The following is a 13,231-nucleotide window of genomic DNA, read 5'->3' on the forward strand; positions in this document are numbered from 1 at the left end:
GCGCTTCCGCGACTAGCGGGGAAACCGCAGGCAGCCACCTCTGCCTGCTGTTTCCCGGCATAGAGGGCAGATCCACGCCGCGGGGCGAAACTAGGCTCGCTTTCACCCAGGTCAAAGACTCAGTTTGGCACACACGCACACACACCCAGGCGTATTTGCGCACGGTCTTTCCGTTTTTCGGATGCCTATTAATCGTCTTCCAAAGCAACTACTCTTCCCAATTTCAGAATGTAAAGTGAAAGACCGGTGAGCATCAAAAGAGGTTTAAAGAGGCTCTCAAGGATCCCAACTATAAACGAGTGGCAATCCAAACTATTTGATTATTTAGAATTGGCAAAAATGACACAGAAAATAAGAAATCAAAAAGACATAAAGTTTAACAAAGAATGGAATAAATTTATGACATACATGGAAACAGAGGTAAAAAATCTAAAAATTACAGTAGGTATGACGTAACACTTGTGATGTAAAGAGTTTCTTAAGGAAAAGAAACTGCAGATAAAAAATCATATAATATATTCTGAAATCGAGATGAAGGGAAGTCAATTAGTGTTGCGTGTTATTTAGTAAATGTAACCTAATTTGTTGGTATCTTATGTTAGGAGATATTTTTTTCTTTTGTTTTCTTTATTATTATTTTTCTTTTTTTATGTATTTCTTTTTTGTGTGTATGTGTGCTGTATGTTTTTTTCGTTTGTTTTAATGTCTGATGTAGCAAAACAAATTAAAATCAATAAAATAAATAAATAAATAAAAAATAAAGAGGCTCTCAAGGCAATTGTTTTAAAAATGTAGTATAAGCACTGATAACGGGGAAACACTGGCCTGCAAGCGCTCCAGTCGGAGAGCAGCCTTCACCAAAGGTGTTGTGGACTTTGAAGAAGCACAAACTCAGGGCGGAAAGGAGAAATGAGCTAAGAGGAAGGCACTTTGGCAAACCCCCACCAGGATAAAATCTCGCCCAGAAAGCTATATCTCCACTATGGAAGAACACGTGGATCAAGAAATGGCCTCCACAGTAACTTACAAGACCGTGCTCATGGAAGACAATTTATGAGCAATCACCAAAAAAGTTTTGTGTACACACACACACACACAGGCTGGGAGCCTCAATGACACCCCTTCGGAGGGGCAAAACCCCCGGCTATCCTTGGTCATCATGCTGGGTGACTTGCACTGGACTGAAACAAGGAGCATGCAGCCCTGTTCTGCCCTTGATTGATCCCATCTGGTGGGGTCGCCTTCTGGAGCATCTGGCAGGGCTTTGTGAATCAGCGCTTCAATTCCTTCCCCAGACCCGCAGGTGCTGAGAGGTGCTGCTCCACCTCAGGGCATTTGGCCTGCGCCACAAGATCCTATCTTGCTTCTCCTGCTCTGTAAGGCACACATGAAACTAATAGATGAGATCATTTGGAGGTTGGGGCTGAGGTGCCATGTGGACACAGTTATGGGAGGGCAATGGAAGTGATTCACCAGTGCCTGGAGACAATTTAGAAATGAAGGGGAGCCCCAAAAACCTGGAATTTAATCCCAACCAGGCAGACACATGGCAGCTTTCTGTGTTCCTATTCTGGCATTGACTTTTCAGGCCTTAAATGGTCTGCAACCAGGTCATGTTTAGATGAGCTTTCCCCCAAATACAGTGGTACCTTGGTTTTCGAACGTAATCCATTCCGGAAGACCGTTCGTGTTCCGAAATGTTCGAAATGACCGAGGTGCAAAGGGTGGTCTGCAAATTTAATTGAGAAACACTCAGCAGAAGCCATTTGACTTCCAAGGTGCATTTGAAAACAGAAGCATTTACTTCCTGGTTTTCAGCGTTTGAAAACCAAAACATTCGACTTCCGAGACATTCAAAAACCGAGGGACCACTGTACACCCGCCTTCCCTTGGGGCCACTGCAAATTGTTCCACTAGTGAGCACAAAGGATGGGGCACTTGCAATGATTTTTCAGATCCCATCTCTAAGCTCCTTTCATCAGAAATTGAAAGCATCCCCCCCAAGCAGGCTTCTAATAGGTGATTGAACTTTTTGCCTTTGTCTCAGTTTTCAGTTTTGCCAACTATGTATTGTGTCTTTGCTAGTTTTATTAATTTAAGTGACTGTGGGGGTTTTTAACTGCATTTTATTATTAAGTAGTTTTCAGTAAAGCTGCCGAAAAATGAGATATAAATAAATTCAGGACTTATTAGAGGAATGGGTGTAGGGATGCTCTCTTCACAGAGCTGTGCTTTGACACAGTTGTGGGGGGAGTCATCCTGCAACCATTTCCAGCCCTCATGTTCAGGATGATTGATTATGTGCCTCGGAGGTAGGGATGCAGTTGCTGCCATATAAAGAAGAAAGAGGGAGTACCAATAGCACCAGACCCTGAAGCAATGCAGCTATCTGAGTGCTCATCTTAAGTGGGGATAGGCTTCCTTGCCATGTTTATGGGGATGACTCCCTTGCACTCTCTGCTTAGAGCCTTCTCATGCCTCCTAGCTGGGTTTCTGTGCGTGATAAGACCAAGGTGATAGCCAGCTGCTAGCCAGACACTATGGATGACTTGGAGCAAGGAATGAGGAAAGAGTTTTATGCATTTCTCCAGGTCTAGGAAAAGACTACAGGGAAACATCACCCAATGACTCCCCTGTAAGAAGGTGTTTCTTAACACACTAGTGACAAGTATTGGCACATAGGTGATGAGAAGGTGGAAGAGAATCCCTGTTTAATCAACATCTGGTATCTCCCGGATTCATTTTGAGAACACATTGGCTGATTCACAATTTTTAAAAAATCAGGAAATCTCCATGTAGACAATCATGTATAACAGGTACGTCCAACAGGTAGATCATGATCTACTGGTAGATCACTGGACATCTGTGGTAGATCACTGTCTCTACCCAAAGAAGCTCAACAAGTTTGGTTCCCCTTTTTTGCCCTACATCCCCCCAAAAAGGGGCTTTCCTCATCTTTAAAAAGAGCTCAGCAACTTTGACCTGAACCTCCAAAAAGGGGGTAGGTCACTGCCAGTCTTTAACTCAGTGAGTAGATCGCAGTCTCTTGGGAGTTGGCCACCCCTGGTGTGTAACAATCGGAGATGTGTTTTTATGGCACATGCCTGGGCTGCAAAGCCACAGGCCATCCCGTCTCCATAGCATGTGCATGAACAGCAAAAGTTCTCTGCTGTCATCTGAAGGCACCTTGCTGAAGCTAAGCAGGTCTCTGGATCTGGGCGGCACCCTGGGAACCACATGTTATGCCCCCTTGGCGTCCATGATGAAAGGGTGTCAATCAAAGGAAATAAATCAGAATGCTAATATTTTCAGTGTGAGAACTCAATAGTCTCTATTTCACTTTTTCATCACCACACACCAATGAGCGTCAGTGTAGGAGAAACCTTGTATTAGCAAATTTACTGGCTCAGAGCAAGAGCCCATCTCATCCCGCAGCCGATGTCAGCAACCATTCAGGTACAACTTTGAGATGGAAACTTATGAATGAGGCCAGCATGACTGTGTCCATCTCCAGCATCTGTGAAGCAGGATCATTATACTGATCAGGGACGATGGAAGTTGTTTTCAGCGTTATTATACTGCCACAGACATTCCATGTTAATAGTCACTAGCTATGCATATGGCCCTTACTGAAAAAGGTGCAATAAACTGAGAGCAAATACCATATTTGTTCTCTTTTTCAGGCACTTCCACAGAAACCCACTAGTGGGGTGGGAGAGCTGAGGGGGAAATTTCACATCTGGCAACCAAACTCCTGCTTTGGTTTCAGATAGTACTTGGACAGACAATCTAAGAAGCCTGGGACACAAATGTTCATGGCCCTCTAGCAGCTGTGGTGGCTTGTTGGCCAGAAGTAATGTATTTAGCATTAACTCTGGAAGTGTACACACAAGCCTTCAAGCAGCCTTTTCTGTTTCACTCTCTTCCCTCTCTCAGCCAGTGTGGAAGTGAGAGCTGTTCCTATAAATCCACTGAGGCCTGCAATAATACATTGCAGCATGGAGTGCCTCTGTTCAGTAGTCTAGACAGCCACGCCTACTTTCAAGATACTCCATTGCATTTCCCTATCCCAGTTTTCCATTCCATCCCCCATGGCCCAACACTCAGCCTTCTGTGGCCTCTGATCATGTCCAAATCCCTGTGGGTCTGGTTTGGGGGGTGGGGATGCTTAGGGTTCACCTACTTCTACAAACTCCAGGGTCCCACTGAGCATGTTAATGGCTCCCTCTTGTTTCTCAGTAACCCCAGTTTGGCTACATAGCTGTCATAACTCAGCATCTGAGTTCACTCTTTGTATATACAGAGGTGAAATCCACTATTTCACCACAGCTGTGATTGAGTCAGCGCCATATCCTCTCCCCAAACAAAAGGTAGAAGCAAAGTCAGGAATCCATAGAGTTTCATACTCAGGCCTTATTTTGTGTAGGAAATGTTTAGGGTGGGGTGGAGTCTGAAAATAATTAAAAGTGTAACACGTCTTTATGAATGTCAGTGGAGCTACGGCATCAGGAGCAGACTTGGGCAATCATTCATAATATGGCACCTCCTGTGCAAGGTCAAAATTTGGGACCCCCAAATGGATCCTCTCAATTATGGATCTTCTCAGTTTTGCACCACCTTGGCTTGGCGCCTTGTGCGGGGGAACCCCAGTGCCCCAAATCCAGGGCTGACCACATGCAACTGAATGCAGGATTTAGGCTGCTTTAAGCAGGGATGGGGGTGTTAAAATAGGTTGGTGACCTTTGCTGCAACCTGAGGAATGTTTGGCATGGAGATCTTTAAGTAGTTCTCTCTCAAACAGCTCTCATTTGCTTCTCTGGATTATGATACAGGTTGGTTGTGACCTCCCACAACCTACAATAGGTGTGCAATAATACTAGCCTACATTGCAACAATAAAAATGGGCCTATAAATAGACTTTTCAGTATTTAAGAGAACCAGCTGCTCAGTTAATAATAGGAAATTCACAAGCAGTCCAACCACCACCAAGTCTAGATGACCTTGTAGACGCCCTAGCCTCACAAGGAAATGGTGAGGTGAGGTGGGTGGTGAACATGATCCCTTCTGAGCATCCTTTTCCATCATCGACTGGCTCCTTGGTATTCTGGGGCTCTTCAAGATATGTAGCAAACCAGGTGAAGGCTAGCGCAAAAGTAGTGCAAGTCTCACTGCATAATTGTGGGGGCAGAAAAGGGCTGCTGTGCCTTCTCATGACAAACCAGTCCTCTCACTGCAGTCTAATTCAGAGAAATAAAGGGGGAAAGGGGCCCACATCACCTTCATGCCAAACTGGCAGATGGCTACCTCCATCACTGGTTGTGGCTTTCTAGCCCAGCTTGGAGCATGCTCACTAGGTACTCATGGCACCTTTTCTCCAGGTGGGGGGGGGTGAGCACAAGTGTCTCAATCACTCACCAGGCTTGAGGTTTCAAGTAGGTCTACTTGAGAGTCAGCTGGTCTTCTTGGAGTGAAGGGGAATGGGGGAGATGACACAGTTCCTCATTCCATTCCTGTACTGCTGCTAGAACCTCCAGCAGCACGGCAAGTCCTCCCAGTTGGTCTTCTGCCAAAGCAGCTATTTGGGTCTTGTGTTACTGTTCTGCTCCAGCCTAAGTGTGGTGGTCTGCTGGGCAAGACTCCAGGTTCTGGTGAAGCAAAGTTCAAGAAAGCAGGTAGCACCCTGGATAGCTCCACATGAAGCTCAGGTTGGAGGGTGGTTTGAGCTCAAATGTTGCTTCATCAACAAGCAAATCCAGACAGAATGAAATAGAGCTGTAGCCCCACCTGCGTTACTATTCCACCTTTGGTGAGTGAGGGCTTTTCAGCTAAATGGGCCTAGCCTGCTTCAGCAGCTGTTAACTCCGACACCCAGGTAGACTATGGTTCTGCTGGGATTTCTGGTTTGGTGTTCTCCAAATTCAATGCAACACACCTTACTCAGGCAAGAAAGGTGCTGGATCTTTAGGGGAAATCTGGGACCAGTTGTTGTTGTTGTTGATGATGGTGGTGGTATTAATTTTATTATTTATGCCCCATCCATCTGGCTTGGTTGCCCCAGCCTTTCTGAGCGGCTTCCAACACACACATGATAAAACATGTCCCTGTTGCCACCAATGCATTGGCTCACTTTGAGCAGCATGGACGCATTGTTACCATAGTGACCTGTGATTGGCAGGCATTGCTAGTATTGTCATGGCTACTGTGGTTGTGGCTGTTGTCTTTACTCAGCCATGTGTGTTTGGAGTGGTGAGTTTCCCCACTTCTGAGCTGGGTGAGTTTAGAACTTTGTGACTGTTGCACTAGTGTAGTGGTGGCATCCCTTTCCCCTGGCATAATTTGTGGGTAGGAGTGCTCAGTGAAGTTTATGATTCCCTGCCTGCAAATATATTTTCAAAATCCGTTACTGTTCTGTAAATATTCCAGTTTCTCCCCGATGTTCATAGACAGGTTCTGCTTTAAGTGCTGAAAGAGATTAATTACCAATTCTTCAATTTCTGAAGACCATTTTTCATGTTCATTCCACAAACAATCTTCTTGTACAGTTAAATCTCTTATTCTACACAGGGGCAAATGAAAGAGGACGCCTTCACCCCTGTGTGGCTCCCCTTTATTACACACGCAGCCCAACAAAACAAGAACCTACTGACAGCATACGAATCGATGTGGCTAACTTGTCTCAACAACCTCTTCCTCCCTCACACATAAACAAATCTCACTGCAGTCAACTGAAGGCAACCAGCCATGCCCTGGGCTGCCCCCAACCTCTCTCACTGCCAATGAAAACCAAGAAATGAATAGCGAGAGAACCTACCCAAGTGACGCTGACCCAAGTGACTCTTCTCCCCCAACCTTATACTGATTGTTGTTCTTGTTGTTTAGTCGTTTAGTCATGTCCGACTATTCGTGACCCCCTGGACCAGAGCACGCCAGGCACTCCTGTCTTCCACTGCCTCCCGCAGTTTGGTCAAACTCATATACTGATACACAACATTAATTTCTCACATCAAATGTAACTGATCTGTAGAAAAGACTCTATGACCTGAAACTCAAGAATTTTTAAAATAAAAACTATTTTTAAAAAATTCCTATTCTATATATATACTGGCCATCCAGATCCAAAAATTAGAACTATTTCTTGTGTTAAATTGAAAAGGGGAAAGATTACAGAATATAATTTTGAGGCAAGCTGTGGTAGAAGTTATGGTCGCGGGAGGCAGTAGTAAGACCATAACTGAAGAAGTTTTCTCTGGACCCAGAAGATCTTAACAATTTTAGACCAGTGACAAATGTTCCCTGTCTGATACAGTTCTTGAGTAAGTGGGTGGCTGCCAGCCAGATATTTTTAGAGGAAACAGAGTTCCTGGATCCATTTCAATCAGGATTTATGTCTGGTTTTGGTATGGAAACTGCCTCGGTCACCTTGTGCAATTACCTGTGTTGGGAAAGAGACAGGGGAGTCTGACACTGTTGATTCTCCTTGATATCTGTAACTTTTGACATCAATGGTGGGGCAGCTGAGTTGGACATTGGGGTCAACACATCGCAGTGCTTCTGCTTCTACTTGGCCAGCTCCAGAAGATGGTTCTTGGGAAACATTGCTCAGTTCCATGAGTTCTGCAGTATGGAATCCAGTATGGGTGAGTTCTGTTTCCCACATTGTTTAACATCCACATGAAACCACTGAATGGGGCCATATGGCATTTTTGAGTGTGTTGTCATCAGGGTGCTGATGACACACTGCTCTAGTTCTCATTTTCCTCTTCTGCAGGTGAGACAGTGGATGTGCTGAATCAGTGCTTGGTTGCAAAACTGGATAAGGGCCAATAAACTGAAGCTCAATCTGGACAAGGTTGAGATGCTATTAGTGGGTGATTCCTCTGTCGGACAGAGTTGTGTGCAGCCTGCTCTAGAGAGCGTCCCGTCCCATATGAGAAGCAAGTTCATAGGTGACAAAATGGATATAGGAGAACCCCACCAAACTATGAACTTGCCTCTGCCTCAGTGGCATATAGTGCCTTCCAGCTGCTGGCCCAGTTATGACCCTACATGGACAGGGGTAGCTTGACTACAGTAATCTATCTCATGGTAACCTCAAGATTGGACTGTTGCAATATGCTTTATGTGGGGATGCCCTTGAAAGCTGCCCACAGAATATACCTGTTGACAGGTTGAGGGTGATTGTCTAACACCGGTTTTATTCCACTTACACTGGCTTTCTGCACACTTCAGAGCCCAATTCGAAGTGCTATTTTTGACTTTTAAAACTTTTTATGGCTCAGGACCCCAGTATCTTCAGGAATGCCTCTCTCCCTTAGATCTTCATATGGGGCCTTCTTCTGAAGGCAACTGGAGAGGGGTGATGACATGGGAGGGCCTTTCCATTTCTGGTTCCCCACCAGTGCAATGCTGTCCCCAGTGAGGCCCGCCTGTTACTTTCACTGGCAACTTTTTTGTGTTGAATACCAACTTTCCCTTTTCTCTAGCCCTTTGATGGATTGAGTTCGTTATATTTTAATTTTAGTCTGCCAAAGCTTTTCGTTACTGCTGGGAGGGAGTGTTTTGATTTACAAAAATGTTAATATTCTATATGACTTTTCTCCCTTCTTTTTAATGGTATTATGCAGTCAGGTTTTTGTTTTAAACATATGTAAGTCACTTGGAGCACTACTTAGGCAACAAGCAGCTAACCAGTCTAATAAATAGTAACACCAATAATATAATAAAGTTCATAGTCTATGCATGTAATTATTTGATCCTGTGTTCTTTTCACTTTTTCCAGCAGGATTGAAAGGAACTTCTTCTCTAAACTCTTCAGCTCCTCAACAGCTAATTTCTCAGTAAAGCTTACTGGCATAAAGCACTGTAATCATACCCCATTTTTGAGGACAGCTGAATTTCCATCATTGCAGTGCTTTTTTCTGGGGGTACTCAAGGGTACAAAATACCGGCACTTTTTTTCCTCTCTAGAAGTAAAGCATTGCCTGATTGACATAATGACTGATATTTAACACTAGCCAGCTTGATGTTTTAGGAACAGATATTAATAAAAATTTCAAAACACAACACAAAACAGCACTTGGAACAGAAACCTAAATATAAGAAAAGGCTGGAAGCCAAATTTAGGATTCAGGGAAATACCGTAGAGCCACATGATCATTTGGTCCAGCGGCGAAAGTATTTAGAGAGCAAATGAAGGACAAGATGACGATGTCTGACAAACTGCCATTCTTTCTCAACATGAATGATACATTCTCTCACAAAACACACTCACCATGCATTGCACTCCAAATGGGATTCAGCTGTTGAACAGGAAGTTATAGAAGTATAGCATAATGTGGCTTGGGCTGTGCTTTATTGTGTAGAATAGGCCTGAACATGTTTGGTTTTTTGTCAAGAGTATTTTGCATTATCAAAAGTCTCTCTATAGCTTGGCCAGAGACCACAGGCTTCAGACAGCCCCATTCTGCCACCTGGTGGTGGCTGTTAGAATTCAGCTCACATGTTAAAATCTCCTACCTTGACACAAACTGCCTCTTAAAAGAATGGGAAGGGAAACGCTGAAAAATAGTTCTCCGAAATTTAAGGGCATGCATTCTTCAAATTTGTCAGATATTATTATTATTAGTAGTAGTCGTAGTAGTAGTAGTCGTCGTACAAAAGAGGTTTAAAGACTGTCTCAAGGCAAATCTTAAAAAATGTAGTATAAACACCGACAACTGGGAAACACTGGTCTGTGAGCACTCCAGTTGGAGAACAGCCTTCACCAAAGGTGTCAAGGACTTTGAAGACACTCGAACTCAGAACGCAAGGGAGAAATGTGCTGAGAGGAAGGCACACTTGGCAAATCCACAACGTGATCAACTCCTGCCCGGAAACCAATGTCCCCACTGTGGAAAGACGTGTGGGTCCAGAATTGGCCTCCACAGTCACTTACAGACTCATTGTTAAAACCGTGTTTATGGAAGACAATCTTACTTGACTGTGAGTGATCGCCAAAGAAGAAGAGAGTAGCAGTAGTATTTAATTTTTCATAGCGCCATTCATCCAAGGATCACGGGGCTGTTTACACCACATAATAAAAGATCCTTCTTAGGTCAAGGGAAAGAGCTGCCGTCCCTGTTGGTATAAGCAATCTGGCTACATTCCCTCTTGTACCAGAGGGTCAGGCTAGGGGAAAATAAGACAGCATCACCTCCGTATGGATCTAGTGACTTAAATCAGTCAAATAACTTGGGGAATCAAAATACCACAGTCTGTGCAAATGGGAAGGAGAAGAATGGTGTTGTGGCTGCCAAAACCCAGCTCCCAACAGGGAACTTGCCCCACTGAACATTCATAGAATTGCAAAGTTGGAGTCCAGCCCCTTGTAATGCAGGAATCTCAACCAAAGACCTGGGAGAGAAAAACCATCTGTTGTCATCCCATTCTGCGATGGACATACCTTGGCATCAGCTGCCAGCCAGGTGCACAAACCTACCAGGATGAAGAGAAGGAGCTAGCCAGGAGTGCCAGTTCCATTCTTGGTTTGACTAGCTTCTGCCAAGTAAAGATACAGGACGAGGCAGGCAAGGAAGCGTTCTTATGGAAGGGGAGGGGTGGCCCCGTCTCATTTGACATATCTGCCTTCCACCACACAAACAAATCACTTTAAAATAGAACTCAAGACATTCAAACAGCATAATAATGATCTGTTGGACCAAAACAAAAAACTATTGGCATTCCCCACAGCTAAACAAGTGTGCTAAAACCACAACAGAAAGTGTAAAGGTCTGGGAAAATAAAAGGGTTGTTAATTATTATTATTATTATTATTAATAATAATAATAATAATAATAATAATAATAATAATAATAATAATACCCCACCCTCCCCGGCCAGAGCCGGGCTCAGAGCGGCTAACACCAGTAAAATTACAATAAAAACATAACAGGGGAAAAAACAACAATTTAAAATACAGGTTAAAATGTAATTTAAAATGCAGCCTCATTTTAAAAGTAGCCCATGGATCAAAACTGTAAGAGGAGGGAAAACATAAGGGTCAGACTGAGTCCAAACCAAAGGCCAGGCACAACTTTTGTCATCTTTAAGAGTTGCTTGACAAGCAGAAAAACCAACAGCGAAAGCTCTCCATCAACTCCAGGGATGTGAAGCTTATGACCCTCCATATAGTGTTGGATTCCCAACTTCCATCCACCCCAACATTTGATATGTTCAGGGAGGATAGGAACAGCATCTGGAGCACCGCAGGTTCCCTACCTGTGGCTTGGAGGAAGAGGGGAAAGGGGATATCCAGGACAAATCAAGAGAAGAACGAGCCCCGTGTTCAGGCCTGATTTTTAGGGCAGCCAGGAGTTATGTTATATCGGGACAAAAACAAATTGCTGAGATCAAAAACCAGACCAGTTTGGGGAATCCAAGTGAGAGGTCAAGAGACAATTCAGGATTGATCCTCCTGTCAAAGAAGACAATATACATCACATTAGAATCAGGCTACCCCAACATGGAAACTGCTGGGATCAGTTTCACGCTGTGTGAATTCTTCAGACATGATATAGTTATCAGCTGGCTAAGTTCACATACATTTAGTTGTATGCATTTTTGTAAACTCTAGGCAACATATACTGCTTTTCTGTAAGGAAGAACAGAATTTATATTTTGTAGATGATATATCAACCACACTGTGCCCATCCCAGTATTCTCTCACTTAAAACATGAAACCCTTTGTTGCACTTGCTGGAGACTTTCCACCTGCTTCCTTATCTCCAATTCATTGAGGTGCACCTGCTTACAGTCCAAACACCTCCTGTTTTGATGCATGCAAAATTATTTGCACTGTATACACAAAAGTGGCTTATGCTACTCCTTTGTAGAAACCTGTAGGGCTAGCCTAGGACCACTTGTTTTCTCTGCCTTTCTCTGCAGGTGTGTTGTGATTGGTGTCAAATAACAAACAGACCCAGCAATGCCTCATAGCATCCTGACAAAGCCCTGGGCAGTCCTGAAAAACATGGACACACTGGCAGAAAGGAACAAGTGGGGCAGAATTTGCAGTGACATGAAGGACTCATCTTCTTCACTAACAGTGGCAGACCTACATTTTGGGGCCTCTGAAGCTTTAACTGCCATGGGGGCCCCTTTGCAACCAGCAACAAGGTCTGGGTAGCCACTGTTATCTTCTTCAATGGGGGTGTCCCACAACAGGTCACCACACTTTTACAACATCTCTGCTACTTGCTCTCAAACTTTGGGATTGTTGAAATATATACAACAAAAAATAAAACAGTTTGAGTCATGCCACTCAAATGGGGTCTGCTAGACCAATTTTTAAAAACCAAGTTAGACAAAAATTACTTCTAGGGCCAATCCAGGATGAGGGGCCTTGAAGCTTAAGCTTCATCAGTTTCATAGTAGATCCATCCCGTTCACTAGTAAGTTGGATCATATGTGGTGCTTCTCAGTGGTTGGACTAACAAATGCTGCTTATTTGACAGGATGCTCTCCGCATTTTAAAAGGCTGTCATTTGGCCTCGCAGAAAGTGATGTCATGTCCTTTAGGAAAGAGGAGCTTTTCTTCATTCAATCATCTAATCAAATATAGCCTTTTCCATGAAGCTTTTGACTTAGCTATTTTGTCTGCAACTGAAACAAAGCCTAGCAAGTGGGGGCGTAGGAAGAGGGGTGCGGGGGTGCAGTCCGCCCCGGGTGTCATCACTGAGGGGGTGACAAAATGGCACATCGTGGGGGGTAGCACTTACTGTGGGGCCTGGCCTGCAGCGCACCCAAGCCACGCGTCTCTCCTGGGAGTGACATGGCGGCTCGAGCCCCACACTGCCCGAAACGGCAGTGGGGCTTGCGTCCACCGGGCAGACTCTGTGGGCAGCTTGCCACACTGCCCCCCTGGGCAGATTGCCACGGCACCAGGGGCGAACGAAGGCGTCGTGACACCCAGGGTGGGGCGTCACTACATAGGGCGCATGTGTGGCTTCACTACGTACGATGCATGCGCCACATGTAGCAATGCTGCACATGTGCTATACATAGAGGTTTGACACCGCCAGCGCTCCAGCACCATATGGACAGTGCCGGGATCCCTCCATCGCCACTACAGCCATGAGCAGAGGATCCTCTACATGCGGCTGTAGCAGCAACAGAGGGATTCCACCGCTGTCCGTAGGGCGCTCAAGCAGCACCAGCAGCAAACCACTATGTACAGTGCATGTGTGGTGGAGTT

The sequence above is a fragment of the Podarcis bocagei genome (assembly GCF_964188305.1).
Source record: "Podarcis bocagei genome assembly, chromosome: 8".
Classification (NCBI taxonomy): domain Eukaryota; kingdom Metazoa; phylum Chordata; class Lepidosauria; order Squamata; family Lacertidae; genus Podarcis; species Podarcis bocagei.